This window comes from Enhydra lutris, unplaced genomic scaffold (genome assembly GCF_002288905.1).
Source record: "Enhydra lutris kenyoni isolate GAN:26980312 unplaced genomic scaffold, ASM228890v2 scaffoldscaffold1, whole genome shotgun sequence".
Lineage (NCBI taxonomy): Eukaryota > Metazoa > Chordata > Mammalia > Carnivora > Mustelidae > Enhydra > Enhydra lutris.
The window spans coordinates 5,490,022-5,508,509 of record NW_019154085.1 but is presented as its reverse complement, the minus strand read 5'-3'; positions in this window follow the sequence as shown (position 1 = coordinate 5,508,509).

The following is an 18,488-nucleotide window of genomic DNA, read 5'->3' as shown; positions in this document are numbered from 1 at the left end:
TTAATTTCCTGACTTCATATTCATTCTCAACATGATTGCTTATAATTAAGCTCATTTCTATCATGTACCCAAATTGTGGGCCCTTCACAGGGAAAATCTGTGTACTATTCATCTTTCTGTACTAAATGCAGTGGCTGCCACATGAAGGTACAAAATAAAATTTGTAAAATAATAGATAAAATAATAAGTGATTGGATGTTCATATATTTGTTATAAACAACCTAAAAGTTTGTTTATGGACAAAATCTCAACATAATCCTCTAAACATTAAAATTCATACTATATTTTGACAGTTTTGTGAAAATTAAATAATGTACATATAGTCCAGTTTCAGATTCTTCTCATTTTATCTAGGAAAATTTTTGTTTCTATTTTTTAAAAATGTAAAAATTATATGCTTTGATTTTTGTGATACTGAAATGGGATCTGTGTATTATTTAAGGAAAAACAGATTTAATGATAAATCAAGTCACTTATGGCACTATTGACTATATTCTTTTATGAATGAACACAAAAACAAAAATTCATTTTAATTCATATCTGTAAGCCCAAAACACCTTTCAGAAATAAATATATACTTAATATATTTGTATAAGTATACATATATATTAATATTACAACTACTTATGACTTTATACACATACACACCCAAAGACTTTTTCTTAATTAAACCAAATTAAATACACACTTTCATCAATGAGTACATGGGTAATGAAAAGAAATTTATAAAGAGATTCATCCATTCCCAGATAATAAAATCAGTATTGTTAGTCACATTTTTTCATCAAATCAACTTCAAAAATTCCAAGACTATAAGTACTTGCTCTTTTCCCTCTGGGCTGTATTGTTTAAAGGGAGTATGGTGATATAAAACTTTTAGGCTAAAAGTGAAGAATTCTTACCATGAAACTTAAAAGTCTCAAACTGATAATAACCATCAATTGCTCTCATTTCTCCTCCCATTTTTTTTTTCTCATTCGATATGCCTTCTTTACCAAACATGATCGCAAAAAACGTCAACTCTAGCTAAACTAAGCAGTAAAGGTTTTCATTAGAATACTTTTAGGAATTCAAGAACTAATGGTGAACTCAAAGATCAGGTTTTGGAAACAGGTGAAAACAAAAACAAGAACTAGTAAGGAAACGATCTGTTTAGTAGGAACATTCTGATTGAGACTGCCCCTAACAATGTAGGCTCCCATTAGGCCTTGGTGCAGCATTCCCCGACACTCTTTGCTGTAAGTGAACCCTAACCACTCCTCTTTGTGCCTCCAGCTCTAGATACACAGTTTTGTTTGGGAGCAACTGATTGGCTGAATCCAAATCATATGCCCAAACCATTGGCCCTCAGGGGCAGAAAAAATGAAAGTTTGTTGCACTTAAACTACTGTAACAAGCAAGACAATAATCTCATAATTAGACACAAACTGGAGTGTTTCCTGGAGCAAGAAAGAAAGCTGAACTAAGAATCAAAAGAATTAAAAAAAAAAAAAAGAGTCAAAAGAATCAATCTGAAATGTCCATGGCATCATATTACCCCATCTTTGCCTAAAAGACTTCAGTGACTATTGAACGACTACTGGATCCAGATCTCCATCTAAGATGCCACTTCCGAGCTTCAGATTCTCATATCCAAATGTTGATACATATTTATATTTGTATGTTTCACATACAGCCCTAACACTGAATGTGATGTATACATATCATTCCTCATGATCCCCTCTCATTCCCCTCTCCAAAAAAATCCCTAATCTACTTCTCAGAAAAAATTCAGTCATTCTACTAATTGCCCAAATGAGGAGTTGTCTTAAAAACTGCTCCCTCTCCAACCCTCCCACTATGTACAATATGTCACTTACCAAAACTGGCCATTTTTATATCTTACTATCAAATAATTGCTACCATTTTCTTCACTCAGGCCTTCAACATTTACCAATTTGATTATGGCAAACTCCTGTTTGCTTTACCTATAGCATCACTTCTTTCCATATAGTGAATGTGATCTTTCTAAAACCAAAATCAAACCATGTCAAATACCTTTTCTTTTTTCTTTTTTTAAAGATTGTACTTATTATTTGACAGAAACACAGCGAGAGAGGGAACACAAGCAGGGGGAATGGGAGAGGAAGAAGCAGACTTCCTGCTGAGGAGGGAGCCTGATGCACGGCTCCATCCCAAGGACCCTGGGATCATGACCTGAGCCCAAGGCAGACACTTAACCTATTGAGCCACCCAGGAGCCCCCACATGCCATCTTTCAGAAATTACAAAATGTAAAAAAAAAAAAATGTGTGCCTTATAACCAAAAAATACCAATATCTAAAGTACCATGAACACTTGCATTTCCCATGGTCTCTATGTCTTTGCATGAGCTACTCTGTTACCCTAGATAGTCCATATCATCACAGTACCACCATTCACCATCTAATTTTAATCATTTTTTAAAACTATACTTAAAATATCATATTTTCACCAAGTCTTAATGCCCCACCATTCAGCACCCTCCTCAATAGCTTAGAATACTCTCAGTAACATGATATTCTCATTTAGTACCTATTGTTGTTTTACCTACCTAATTATACACTATAGCGGGCCGAGTATTGATGGCCCCCAAAATGTCCATTTTCTAATCCCCAGAGCCTGCAAATTTTACCTTATATGGTAAAAAGGACATTAGGGATATGAATAAATTAAGAATTTTGATATGAGGAGATTATTTTGGATTACCTGGATCCAATATAATCACAAGGATAGTCATAAACAGAAGGCAAGATTATCAGCATAAGTAGTAGATGTGACAGGAGAAGATGAATATTGGAGGAACGTGAGGAAGAGGACACAAATCAAAGATAACAGACTACCACTGGGCCCTGGAAAAATCAAGGAAACCAATTCTCCCTCTGGAGCTCTCAAAAGAGAACAATCTCTCAAAATCCTTAACTATTGCCCAGTGACACTAATTTTGGACTTCTTACCTCCAGAACTGTAAGATAATATATTTGTTGTTTTAGGCCATTAACTGTGTTGTAATTTGTTATAGGACCTATAGAAATCTAATATGCATACGTTTAAAAATCTCTTTCACATTTAAATGCCTTGATAAAAAAATATTATATATTTATCTCCATATCCTTATGCCTAACAAGACAGCTAGCATATTATGTAAGTGCTTAGATGAATGAAGGAGTGAAAGAGTTAAAGAGGTAAGGAATAAATGAATTGATGAGTGAAGACCCACTGATAAATGTTATGGTTTAGAGGAGACTTTGGACTTTCAAATTAATTCTGATAAGGACAATGATTCTACATGGAATATACACATTTGATTTGTGGTAAAAATATCTCACCCATTTGAGTATCCTGAGATTGTTAATACCTGAAACAAGATCTGAATTAGGACTATAACCATAGTTTCTGGAATTTTCCTACTCGATATCTGGATTATGCTCTCCTGAAGCAGAAGCAAACTTTGGGATGCATGAGGTTTATTAGAGATCCCTATATATGAAGAAAGGGTTAAGAAAGCAGTATCAGGACAAGAAAAGAGTCATGCTGAGATTCAGCCCTGATAAAGTCTCAGTAAAACTAGGAGGGAGTTATGGAGTATGAATTCCCTGTGGGAATGCCCCCTTATAAGTCCAAAAGGGCAAGTCCTTTGTATTCTATCTCATTCATTCACAAAGTAGAGCTGCTCAGGAAAATGTGTGACCTGGAGCAATGTTGTTCTCTGACTGAAGGAGACCTCAATCTCAAAATCCTGAGATGGCGACTTCAGCCAAGTCAAGAAATCAAACTTAACCAACTAAGCCACGTAGGTGCCCTAGTCAGTCCCCTTCTAGAACAGCTGATTACCTACTCCTCTTTGTGTTCTCACACCCAGGGCTACTATGCAGCTGACTTAATGACCACAAGGGCAGTTATCAGAAAATAAGAGTGCCTAGAACCCAGGAAATTTTTCAAATTAGCCAATCCACAAAGTTCTGGAAATCTATCTAAAGCCACCCCACCTTTTTTACATAAGCTGTTTCCTATAGCTCCCCCTTGGTGTAACCCTATCTGAGGGTACACCCCTCCTCCCCGCAATGTGACAGCCTTCTTTGGTTTAGAGCTGCAAGTAACTGAATTCTGCCTTTTGTCTATCCCACCATCTTTGTCTTTCAATTAAAAAGATTTTTTCCGGCCTTATAAAACAATTGGTGCTGTGAGCAGGACGGTAGGCCCGTTACCACTGACATTTTTTTAGCTTTGTGGGAAGACTACCCTTGGCTTACTAATTGGTTCCAGCCAACCCCAACAAGAGCTTGAGACAGAAATACCCTCCTGTTGGTGAGCCTGTACTTTCATCTTGTCTTCTCTTGTGTCTGCCTGTGGTTGCCACATCTCTCCTTAGCCAAATGTCCTTGGCATCAGAATATGCAAATGAACAGTGCTAATTATCTGAACTCTGGAGGTTAGACACTAGACCAGATGGGGGTTCACCTTAGGGCAATAGAAGTGATGGGTTACATCAGCCTCCTTTCTGGAGATGGGCATTCCGGTGTGTTTCTAGGCCCGGTTTGTGTTTGGAAGAGGCACGTTTTAGGACTCCATCACTTTTCTAGAGTTTGTGTTTCTTCATTATTATTTGGATCAGAACCATGCTTTCTATATGAGTTTCAGACAACCCCTGTAGAGGAAGATGTTGTTGCATTCCCCAATGGTAGAGAAATAATCTGTTGACTCTTTGAGGATGTAGCTCAGGTGAGGGTGCCTGCTGTATACCTTAACATTGCCAGTGAACTGTACGTTCCACCTTCAGGGGTATGGTGGGCTGCACCTCTGGAGACCAGTTGCCCATTGTGAACTTTAAAGTGTCCCTCTGAAGCAAGACAATTATCTGTACCCTTCTTATCCCCCCAATACCTGTCAAAGTTACACAGTTGCTTAAAATATATAAAACTTCTAGTCAGCATACAGTGACCTTAGTAAATACCCCTGCAAATCGACAGGCAAAGGGGTTGATACTTCAGCCAAAAAGACAAACAATGCTGTCCCAGGGAGAGGCTGCCATAGCTAAGTCAGACTCTCTTTCCTCCATGGCACACTGGCAAGCACTGGAACCAGACAGGGCTGCCTCTGAGGAAATCCACCCCTCGCCATGAACCCTTTCATATAAGAACATAAAAACCCAGTGGTTATCAGACGGAGACAAAAATTAAAACTGGACCTTCAGGAGGGTAGAAACCCAAAACAATACAAAATAAGGAAAACCCTGTATATTAAGAAGGAAACCTGGGTATAGGGGAGAAACACATACAGATATACTATTAAGGTCCCCAGTTGACCAATTAGCAAAACAAAATTTACCAAAAGATTTACCTAACAAAAAGATTTAAAAAGGTTGGGAGGGGGCTGATTGGCTTTTGCACTTCTACAACAGAGGTTCAGATTTAACTTTAACATTTGCTAAAATACATGAATTGGCAAAGTTTCATACGCTTAAATTACAGTTAGACCTACAGACCTCACTAATTTAAGCATAGTACCCTCTGTAACCTTAGGAGAGTAACTAAATATAAAAGAGAGTGAAAATAGGTAAGCCTCACTATAACTTGAGCCTTGCCTAAATTTCATAATCATTGTATGCCTTGCCCTAAAATATCCCATAAACACTCTGACACAATGAATAATAAATTAAAATTAAATTAAGTCTTTGGCACTTACAAAATGGCTTGATAAAATGGGACTCCATGGACTTCCAGTTAAAATGTTAATATGGCCCAATATAAATTAAAATAGGGCCTTTGAGGATTAAAACATTATATAAGATCTAATTAATGAACAGGTAATTGTCTCCACTACTTCTCCATTCCTGATTTTTGTCCAATTTTAAACCTGAAAAGAATAAATGATACCTCATGGTGGAGTGGATTAATATACCCTTAAGGCTTTGATCCTATCCATTAAGGCTCCATATCTATCACCCCATTATTATTATTATTGAAATTATTAGCTCCACCAAATCGGCAACTGATAAATATTTTGTTTTTATACTTTTGCCTATTTTAACAGTATCTGCAGTTGCCTTCCCCTCTGATGGGACACAATATTCCTAGACTACCCCTGTTACAGCTCCATAGCTTTGTCATGCAGTTTTAGCATGTAAGATCTTGGCTATCTCCCCTTTCTCCAGGAACACAAATATGATGTTGCAATGATGCCATTCTCCTTCCCAGGAGCTTCCTATGACACATGCACTGAGGACATACAAGTCTAATATATTTTAATGCATTTTGGATTCTGTAGGCAACATATTCCTCATTTGCACATTTTACTTAATCTCACTTACAAATAAGTCTTCTTTTAATGGGGCTACCTCCAAATAAAGGCTCTAGAATCTGTCCAAATTAAAATCAAAAGGCACACAAGGAGTGCTCTCAGAGACTCCTTCACTGTAGAGGCTTTTAGAAACCTTCTTTCATGCCTTCTGGAATCTCTAGACTACCTGTCATGGCCATAAGTTCCTGATAGGCTTCCAGTGGAAGAAACCACCTTATTGGTCCTTGTGCTATATTATGATTACAGCGTACATTGCAGGCCAACTACTGGACTCTTCTGGAGATAGAGGCTTTTACAACTCTGAGCCTGTGACCCTCAATACTCAGGCACCCATTATGCTATCGATCATAGAAGCAGCATCCCACAAATTTGGTGCAGCTACCGAAGACTCCTTAATGTAGGATGGAGCCCAATCTGTTTCTTCTGACATGTTTCACAAGGAAGAGGAGATGACCTCCACTGTCTACAGTCTTTTGTCTGATGCCATGGTGCTGGATGAGACCGTCCTAATGCCAGACAACTTGGGTATGTGGGGGTCCCCTTTTGATCAACTAAGGGGACAGCAATCGAGTTCATAGTTGGTACAGGTGGAACTGCCAGCGTTACAAGTGATGGATCACAGTGGAATGTTGCTCCTTTCTATCCTTAAACCAAGAGGTCCCGGAAAAGAAAGGAACACATTGTCAGTGTCCTTGTCCAAATTTCAGGCAGTTATCGTAACACTGAAAGTTAGTAAATGTGTCCATCTGCACATTTTTTACAAACTTTAGGGCCATTGCCTACAAGTTGTCCCCTTTAGGGTAAAGAACCCTGAGATTCTTGTTTCACAGATACCCAAAAAAAAAAAAAAAACAAAAAAAAACAAAGTTATGTGTATATCTATGTATAATAAGGTCACAATGAAAGGCCTTACTAGGAACCCTTTTGGAGTGTCACTTTCACTTCAAGAATGCGTAATAGGCTCTCCAGAAAGTAATTCAGTGGAACTTTTGTCACCCAGATGGAGGTCCCAGGCGGCTGGATTAATTGAGACCTACCTGGTTCCTCAAAGAACTCCTATTTAAGTTGAAAAATGACAGATTTCTAAATGGGTCTCCATGTCTTATTCAGGGATTGATCTTTCTTAATTCAAGGCATCTTGGCCAACTCACATGTAAGATCCACTTTAAAAACCCTTCCCCACTTCTCTTTCCTCCATTTAAAGTTGGCTAAATCTCATCTCCATTTATGCTCCTGGTTCTCCTTAAGGAAAATTTCCCATGCCTTAAGGAAAACCTTGCAGAGATTATTATGAACTGTGCCACTTTAAAAATTAATGAAGATTATTGCTTTTCCCCAGATGCCACTGCCCTGTATTGGTGTACGCACTGACACTCCAGTGCCTTCTCCTACTCAAACTGTCCCCCAGGACTACCCATGCTGAGTCTCTGACCATCAGAACCACCACTTCTTTCTCTTTGTTACCAACACATACCACTAACCTTTATATATACCAATGAAGTAGCAGTTGATGCCCTACAAAATATAATTACTGGACTTCCACATTGACCCAAGCAATATACTGAGATATTATTGTCATAAAAAATATATAACTCATACTTTTAAAACGAATATATTTAATTTAAAAATAAAAATATCATTAGAGACTTTAGAAATTCCAGGTCTGTTTTCCTGACTCACGCCATGTGATAGGATCAGGTTGTGAGCTAGCTTTCAAAAGGTCCGTATATTTCTATTTGTTTTCCATCTTTTACTCTCATAATAAAATGTTATCTACCCTGTTTAGGACAACTTGTACTCTACCCTGTGAAAGGCTTCTCTGCAATATGGCTACTTAAATTACCCAAAATAAATAATTTAAAACTTATGACAAGACTTTAAAGGGTCAATATAGATATTTTTATTTATTTAAAAGCTGTCTTGACAGAGTTTTGGGCTCTTGGCTAGAGGCCAGTCCGTTCCTCTCTTCTGAGCAGTTAAGCTCACACCTCAACCACTTCTATCATTGGGTTCTTATAGTCCAGGCCAGTATGCACCTACCCTAATTCCCCTGGGGTCAGCTGTCAGATAATTTGGGACAGTTCCTATGCATTGGAGCCTAAGAAATTATTCAAGTTGGTCAATTCATAGGAAACCTGGAAAACCTACTTAAACACACCCAGTTTGTTAGACATAAACTGTTCCCTTATAACTCCAGCTTGCTATTATCCTATCTCCAGGTACAACCCCCTATGTAGTCCTGCCTGGAGCTCTTTTCTCATTCAGAATCACAAGTCATAGAGTTCTGGTTTTTATCTTTCCCAGTGTTTTTGTGTTGTATCCCTCCATCAAAAGAACCTTTAAATTTTATAAAAACATACATACACTTTGCTGTTCTCCCTACGGTTGGATTATATATCCCTGTTCCTGTACTCTGTTGCTATTCAGTTTGACTTTTATGAACAAAAGAATGTTAGCAGAGGTGACAGTGTGTCACTTCTGAGTGTGAGCTTTAGGAAACATTTGATGCTTCCATCTTGTTCCTCTGTCACCCTCATAAGAAAAGCTACCTTGGGTAGCTCCTATCCCTTCACCCATAATGAATTTATGGAGAGCCAGACCTTTCTAGTCAGGACCCACACCCTGAAGTCCAGCTACTCAGCCACATCCTGAAGTCCAGCTACTCAGCCCAGAGGAGGCTGGAGGAGCTATTCCAGTCAGCCACAGGTAAATGATAAATAAATGCTTACTTTGTATGCCAATGAAATTTTGTGGTGATTTCTGGAAATAACTGATAGAAGGTCACTAGACTTATGCTAAGGCTTTTAACTATGTTTGAAAAGAGAAAGGCCTGCAACTTTAGAAACCTGGTCCAGGAGTGGCACTGGGCAACCATAGCTAACTGAGATACTAAAAAACTATTCTCTGTTTGTTCTTTCTATAGACTGAAAATATTCTGCAGAAGCAAGAGTGGTGTAAAATGTCTTGGATGACATCAAATCACACTACATCTTTCAACAGTGAATCTATAGGCACAAATGCTTAAACAATGTCACAAAATTTTCAGATTTTTTTAGTGGTGGTAACTCTATGGCAGCCATGTGTGGTTATTTTATCAAAGCAAGCATGCAATAACTCCCTTTCATGTGAACAGGGATTTTCAAGCAGAAAATGGACCAAGACTCAAAACTGGAGAATTACAAGGGAATCCACTTAATTAATGAGTAAAAGAGTGTATTTAGTGTTCCTTATTTCCCAACATGATTACACAGGTAAATTCACAGAAATAAACCAATGTTTATGCCAGAAAATATTTTTAAGATAGATAAAATATATTATTTACACAAAAATCTCAGAACAGCAAAAGACTTAGGTTAAAATAATCTTACCAATATTCTGAAAAAAAGCTTAAAGAAAATATAAGAGTCGAGATTGAAATGATTTGAGACATAAAAATACATCAGTACCATCAAATGTAAAGAGTAAATGAAATTCTAAAATAATTGTTAATATTAGACTTTGACATTATACTTATTGAAGAAATACAAATAGAAATTATGTGAATAGTTAATTGCTAAGTATTATGGGAAAAACAAGGAACTATAAGATCTATAATCTCAGGAGGAATTTATATTCTAGAACCACACAAGTCAACAATACGGGAATGATCCTAAGACAAAAGAGTTATACGGGGCACATGGGGGGCTCAGTCAGTTAGGTATCTGACTCTTGGTCTCAGCTCAGGTGAGGGATCAAGCCCCGAGTTGGGGTCCATGCTCAGCAGGGAATCTACTTGAGGATTCTTTCTCTCCCTCTCCTTCTGCCTCTCCTTTCTCTCTCTTTCTAATAAATGAATAAATCTATTAAAAAAAAGTTAAAAACAGGGTTATACAATTTTTTTTATGAGTGAAATAGGTGTTTATTGTGTAGATGAGAATCCTGTCACACAGAAAGTTTCAATACATTTTTTAATCTATACAGCTAAATGGAAGTAGAGTCATAATTAGTGCTCAAGTCCTTGTACATCGAGTTCAGGAATCATTAATTTATCATCCTCACATGAAACTTTGGGGTCCCTGAGTGGCTCAGTCGGTTAAGTGTGTAACTCTTGATTTCAGCTCAGGTCATGATTGAGCCTTCCCACTGGGCTCTGTGTTGAGCATGAAGCCTGCTTAAGACTATGCCTTTCCCCTACCCTCTCTGATGTGTTTAAAAAAAAAAAACTGTAAGTAAATAGAAAGGTAATGATGTAGTGATTCTTCGGTAAGCATGGTAGAGGTTCAGAAATGAGAAGAAAATAGCATTTAGTGTCAGTATGTATCCAGAATTTTTCTGGAAATTATACAACTTGAATGGGACTTAGAGGATGGTTGAATATATTGTCAAAGGGCATGTGGCTAAAAAGAGCAAGAATTTAAATTGTCGGTTTTATGACCAGTGATTAGAAAGCCTAACAAAACTCAAGTCCTAATGTATATAAAGTAAGAGTGGCAATTAAAGTTGAAAAATATTTAAATTTGCATCATGTGCTTTAATGCATGTAATGAACATATTAATGTATGTAATGCATATATCTTTTAAATATAATATGAACGTTTCCTAAGGAAAAAGATTTTGAAATAGAGTATATTAATGTTCTATCATGAAACTACAGTTTAAAAAACATACTTTGATAATATTATGCAAAAATAATGAAAAAATGAAATCTGAAAAAATATTGAAATTTTCATATAAGAATTACTGCTTCATTGTGGTTGGGGTAATTACAGGGACATATATTAAAGGCATTATAGAATCAGTGAATTTCATAATTGGAGAGTATCTAACAATGTTTATTACAAGCAGTTAAACATTGTTAATCTCTTGTATAACAGATCTGATATTTGGTCATGGCTCATACTTAAAAACCTTCAGGGAATACTCCCTTCATCTTTTCTTCCAAAGAATTGTTGACTCATTCTTTGAACATTTATTGCTCTTATACTGGTGTGAAATCCTAGTTCAATGCTTACTCCTCTGTAATTGTATCTTTCCCAAGCCTATCTACCAATATTTCTTTCCTTCAACCGTTCATTTTGTGATATAGTATTAAGTCACTATACAAATAATCCTATTATACCATTTTTTTTAAAAAATAGAGTGTCCATATTCAAATTTGAGAATCATAGTGTAACATATCCAGCCTACATCAGAGGGGAGTTCTCCCCCTCATTACTTTAAATACTTTATTTCAATTTATGTAGCATATATATCTTTTCTTGGCTACAATATAATGTTTCAGATTGAATATGTTAAGTCATAAGGTCTAATTGTTATCATTAAGAAAAATTCTCCTTTATCTACTTGTAAGGTTGGTATTTTGTAAACAAGTAGAAAAGCTACTCTTACACCTGTTAACTTGTACTTGTTACATCAATCTCTGCAAATTGCCTGTCATTTTTACATTTAAATTTGTTATCAAATTTTATATAAAAAATTACCCTGTTTTGGGGCATATACAAAATTAATAGGCATCTTTTCTAAATTTTTGTAAAAATATTGAAAAATATCAAGTAGGACAAAGATTTAAAAGAATGACATTTAATTGAAACTAAACCATGACCAATTGGATTAAAGTCTAGATCTTGCTAAGAAACAAAGTGGTAATGAGAATACACCTTGAAAAGTGAAATGGATGGGTATCACAAAATTCCTGAACAATAGAAAAATAAGCAAAATAACTTTATTTAATCATTGTACTTAAAACATATATTTAAAATCAATGTTACAGTCCTTAGTCTCTGCCATATACATTCACATGTAAGTAGTTCCATGCACTTACATTTTATTGCTACAGTTTTTTCTCCTTGTTCTCTTTCCTTTCTAGAGAGAAAATTCCTCAAGGATAGAGGATATGTAACCACCTTACCCACAACAAGACTAGACATATATATCTGCAAATAATCACATGTTGATTTATTTAACAAAACATCTCATTAAACTTTATGGTTAAAATTATATTCATGTCAGTCCATAGTTAAGGCCATTTCTTTAAATTTGGGGAATTTATTTCTGCACTCATTTTTAAAAATAGGAGCATAAAGAGTGTAATAGTATTAAAGTAGTCAAAAAATTGACTTAGGCTAGTTTCAAACATAAAATTTCACATAGAACAAGAAACATAACGAATCTATTAAATGAGCCAGAATATCAAGTCACAGTTTCCTAAGCCATTCGAAGCTGTGTGGATCCTCTCTGAGCTGGAAGTGACTAACTCTAGGTGTCATAGCGTCCCGCTGACAGCTTAGCTCTTATATGACAGTAGTGATTAAATGTTATCCATAAATTTTTTTCATTTCATGAAATTGAATCATAATTTTCAAGACAAATAAAAGATTCATTTGTCACAAATATTCATAGAGCTGTCCTCAAATGATACCATGAGATTAGACTTCTTCCAACTGAACTTGCAGAGAATAGATTCAAAATCTCAATATGTCAAAAATGAAAATTAACTCCTTATTCATCTTCCAAGTAACAAGGGGGAAATTGTCTATGATCATCCTCTGGCCAGATTTTCTCTGTTAGATATGTATATAATGAAGTACAACAGGGGTTTAAAAAATACCTCCCTTTAAGAGCTTAACTCGGGGTGCCTGGGTGGCTCAGTGGGTTAAGCCTCTGCCTTTGGCTCAGGTCATGATCTCAGGGTCCTGGGATGGAGCCCCGCATCGCATTGGGCTCTCTGCTCAGCGGGGAGCCTGCTTCCTCCTCTCTCTCTGCCTGCCTCTCTGCCTACTTGTGATCTCTGTCTATCATATAAATTAAAAAATCTTAAAAAAAAAAAACTTAACTCTTTCCTACTGTGAGATACAGTAAAGCTAACAAAAGGGCTTCCTCTCTTCCCATGTAATTTCATAAGATGTTGGTTTTATATTTTTTTCCAAAGAAACAAAATAATAGGAATCCTGAAAACCCTAACCACAAATTACAGGATTAGAAAAAACAAGCAAACAAACACAAGCTGTGTATAAATAAAAGAAATGAGCCCTTCCAATTTTTCAGGCTGATAATCAGAATTTTTCTTTGCAACTTTTGAGAAACAACTTTAAAAAGTCAAAGCCATCAATTTAGGTTCCTTTGAATTTTACCTGCTGGAAAACCAAAATAGTGCAAGAGGCCACTTCTAGTCTGGATGCTACTTAGAACTGATGCGTTTCTTTTATGTTACAACTTCTTCACTGGACACCTTTTATACACCATGTACTGTGTCAGATATCACTTGGTGATACAGTCAGGGATTAAGAAAAACATGGTCCATTCGCTAATTAACTCAAAAAGTATTTCTTTAACCAGGCACTTTTATAGGTGCTGTAGATAATTCTTTAAACAAAGCAAACAAATCTTTATGTATTTCATATTTTAGTAGAGGAAGGAAAGGCAGAATAAAACCACATTAATATATAATATATAATATATAATATTATGGGGTTATAAGTACTATGAAGAAAAAGGAAGCAAAGAGATGAATCAGAGTTAATGTATTCTTTCACTCTTTTAACAGACATTTATTGAAGACATATTATAAGCCAGCTACTTTTTATGTAAAAGAGGCCCATCAGGTAACAATAACAATTTTTTTTACAAACACCCTTATTAAGTTATACAGTAAGGATAAAAGCAATAAATATAAACAAGCAAATAACATGATGTTAGAAGGTGAAGTGTGCTATAGAAAGTTCTTCATATGTAGCACTAAAGGGGAAGAGTAGTGCTTCCTGGGTGGGCTCAGTCAGTTAAACATCTGACTCTTAATTTTGGCTCAGGTCATGATTTCAGGATTGTGAGATCAAGCCCTTCATCAGTCTCTGTGCTGGGCATGAATCCTACTTAAGATTCTCTCTCTGTTTCTGTCTCCCTCTGCCCCCAATTGCCTCTCTTAAAAAACTGCCTTTCTCAAAAAAGGGGGAAAAAAAAAAAAAGGAGAGTAGACCTGGGTAACAAATGAGATAGCCCAAAATGTTGGTGCAAGTTCAAAATGGACCTGTGCCATATTTTAGCTCCTGTCAGTGCTGGCTCTAGAGTCAGCAGTAAGGTGATTCCTCCCAAAGGGCAGAGCTATGACACAGAACTTCAGTCATTTATTCCCATGGCAGATGAGGTGGCAAGAGGTTCGGATATACATTGATTTCTAGGTTGTGCTGGTGGCTTGGCTCATTGGTCAGAGTTCTCAACTAAAAATGACTGGTGAGTTAGGGCTAAGAAGTCTGGGGAAGAAGCATGTGCACGGACACAAAGTAAGCAGGTGTGTCTAACTAATGGTCATTTCCATCAAAGATATCCAGGGAGATCTCTTCAAACAAGGTACACATGCACAAGGGGCTTATGACCAGAATGGTCATAACAGAAGTGATTAAGGCTATTCATGGGTCTAATAAAATGGGTCTTTATTCACCAAGGCCGACCTGGTTGCTACCATTGATGACTGCCCAACCTGATAAGTGTAGAGACTATTGCAGAGTCTTCCATGTGGCACTATTACTTGGCATATCTATCCAGCCATTTGGAGACAGGCCAATTAAATATGACCCCTTCTGTCATGGAGAGAACAGTAATTTTCCTTTTCCAGAAAACATGTACCCTTGGATATACATTTGTCTTCTTGTCCACAGTACATCCATCAACACCATCATCTGAGGGCTTACAAAATACCTGATACCTCAATGGAATATTTCATGTGATGTTGCCTCAGGCCAAGATACCCACTTTATCAAAAAAGAGGTATGATGATGAATTAATGACCACAAGATTCATGGGTCTTACTAATTGCATTCTATTACACTGTTAGAATGAAGGCTCAGTTAAGGAACCAGCTCAGATACAACATCCAAGGGTATTGTTTTCTAGTATATGGTATACACATTGAACCATCAGCTGATATTTAGGTCTGGGAAGCATGGAGGAGAGGTAAGACTACCTCCTTTTCATTAGTCCCAGTTACTACTCACTTTTAAAATTTGTGTTTCCCATACCGCTTTAGTTTTTGCTAAATTAGATGTACTATTTTCCAAGCGGTTAAAAAAGATCTAAGAACTCTGAGCTTCTAATTCTGGTGAACCTGATATGGAATGGTAGGAGTGGTCTATCTTGATAACCATGAGAAGATATAGCTCCTACTACACAAGAAGTTCAAAAAGAGATATGCATGGAACCCTACAAATTCCCTGGGATGTCTCTGCTGTCCTGTAACAACTGAAAATGTCAATTGTATAAAACACAATTCCCCAGTTTCAAAGTAATTTAATAATCACAATGCTTAAGGATCAAGATCAGGATCATCTTATCCATCAAGAACCCAGATAACAGCTTCAGTTGACAAATGAAGCTTCCTTTAATATCTTTGAAATTTCTTATTGTGTTGGTTTGTTTGTTTAAGAATATAGCAACTCACAATAACACTTAGACATTGTACTTTCACCCTTATTCTCAGGGAAGAATTGAAAGTGAGTATTGAATATTTCAGCAGAGTGTGAAAAGTCTGAATTGTACAAGGAATAGATTATATAAATTCAGTTTATGAATTATCTAATCTCTGCTCCCTGGCCTTGCTTCAGAGTGGAGTGGCACCTAATGCCTGGTAAAGTTACCATTACTGTTCTCACCTCCACCTCAAAAGACTGAGAAACCCACTGGATATATCCTCTCAGTGCTTCAGTTCTAACATACACTGAGAGCCCTTCCTAACCTTCCACTGGGTTTCTGATTGTCAGTGAAGTACAAGATGTAGGTTCCTCAACAGTCACCATAGTTTCAAAGAAGTTAAAGCTCACTGGGGTGAACATTGAAGGTGAGAGATTTGTTATACAGATAATTTTTCTTCCTACTTTTCTCAGGCTAAGCAGCTAGAGAAGAAACCTCTTTGAAGATACCTGAGAAAAAAGAGAAATTGCTTGTTCTAAAGTTATTCCTTATAATTATTTTGCACCCTTTCCAGCTTCATTCTCATTTCCTTTCCTCCATTCATCCATAGGACTTCATGGCCAGTAAAATGTTATTGCATGAATTTTGCCTCAGGTTGGCTTGTCAGGGAACACACACTAAGACAGCATGTAACAAACATCAGTCAACATTTACCATTGCCTATGGAGGCCATAATAATATTACGGACTCTGGGAACATCAGAAGACACAAACCAACTGAAGAAACCTACCATTTATTTCAAAAATTTTTAGAAGACTGAGCCGAAAGCAATGATTTAGCAGATATAGTTCTAGGAAGTTCATTTTTATATAACTCTCCACAGCATAAATTTTCTTATAAAAAAGTGATTGTTCTTCTAAGTTAATTATTTTTTTCCTTTAAGCTTGTTCATGTATGAAAAGTGAAGATACTATTGTTAATGTGTTGACTCTCTTAGCAAAACGTATTATATATATTTTGCATAATATTCTGGATATTTTACTTAATCAAAATTAAAAAAACAAAATAATGTTAGGCAATATATACATTTTCCCTTTGCTGTCCATCACTAATTAGACTTTTAACATATATGAAATTTTGAAAAACCAACTTTCAATAAATCTAAGTATAGGGCATTGATCCTGAATTTGTAATAAAGTATTCTATTTTTTTGCATTTGTCAAAACTAACTGAATGTCTTTAATTAAAACAAGCATATCATGAATGGAGCTTCACAAAATTTAGCTTTGAAAGCATATAATTTTAGCAAATTGAAATATTAAAAACATAACATGCAGACAGGAAGACATTCAAATTCCTACAAAAGCAAAGGAAAAAAATCAAACAAAATAAGAGTACTAATGGAGAATTAGATTTAAGGCTAAAGTTTAAGTTTACTTTGGAATCTCAATCTGTGAGAAGAATCCTGTTGTACAATTGACATTATATTAGAGACAGAATATACTATGACATTGATTAAAATATTAAAATATGTGGTGAATTAACTTACTCCTCATGTTACTTTTAATCTTCAAATAGTAAGTATAAAGAAGGGGCGCCTGGGTGGCTCAGTGGGTTAAAGCCTCTGCCTTTGGCTCAGGTCATGATCTCAGGGTCTTGGGATCGAGCCCCTCATCGGGCTCTCTGCTCAGCGGGGAGCCTGCTTCCTCCTCTCTCTCTGCCTGCCTCTCTGCCTGCTTGTAATCTCTGTCTGTCAAATGAATAAGTAAATTCTTTTTAAAAAGTATAAAGAAGTCTTTCAGTGTTAATATTCATGTATATATGTTATTTTTAGAAAGAACTGTATTTTGGAAAATAATTTTTGAATAGGGCTATTTTAGAGACTCAATATAATAAAACCAATTTTGTCAACTGATGAGTATTTCAGAAAGTATATATTTCTAGTTATTTTAATGCCCCACTTATTCTTAAGGGTTTTGTGTTCTGTTCTGTTTTGTTTTGCTTTGCTTTGTTTTTGGACATTGAGAGGTATGACCCCCATAATCCTAAGGCAGAAAAAAGAAATAATATATAATATACAAATTATAACTATGAAGTAGTGATAAGCCCTCTGAGGGGAAAGGAACAGAAAGTTGCAATCAGGATAATTTTAGATCAGCTGGTCACTGAAGAATTCCTAGACAAGGAGATACTTTAGCAGATAAAGATCAAGGGATACTGGATCTACATGGATATCAGATAGAAGAGCAATTTGGCAGAGGCAAAATGTGAGAAAAAGACCTGAGTTGACACTAAGCCTAACTGGTCCTTAAAATACAAAAAGGTCATTGAGATTGGAGGAGAGCTAGCAAGGCACTGGTGGTTGGAAAGTACACAAAGTATTAGTGAGAAACTAGAACAGATCACGGAAGGCCTTGTAGGTTCTTGAATTTTTGTTTTGTTTTGTTTTGTTTTGTTTTTCTTATTCAGATTATGATGAAGGGCACTGAAGGATTTTGAGCATGGGGTAACATTTTCCAGTTTATGTTTAGAAACAATCTTCTAGGGGAACCTGTGTAGCTCAGTTGGTTAAGTGTCCAACTCTTGATTTCTACTCAGGTATGATCTCAGAGTCATGAGATTGAGCCCCACCTCGGGCTCCACTTTTGGTGTGGAGCCTGCTTAAGATTCTCTCTCTCCCTCTCCCTTTGCCCGTACCTCTTCCCTTAAGAAAGAAAGAGAAGAAAGAAAGAGAGAAAGAAAGAAAGAAAGAAAGAAAGAAAGAAAGAAAGAAAGAAAGAAAGAAAGAAAGAA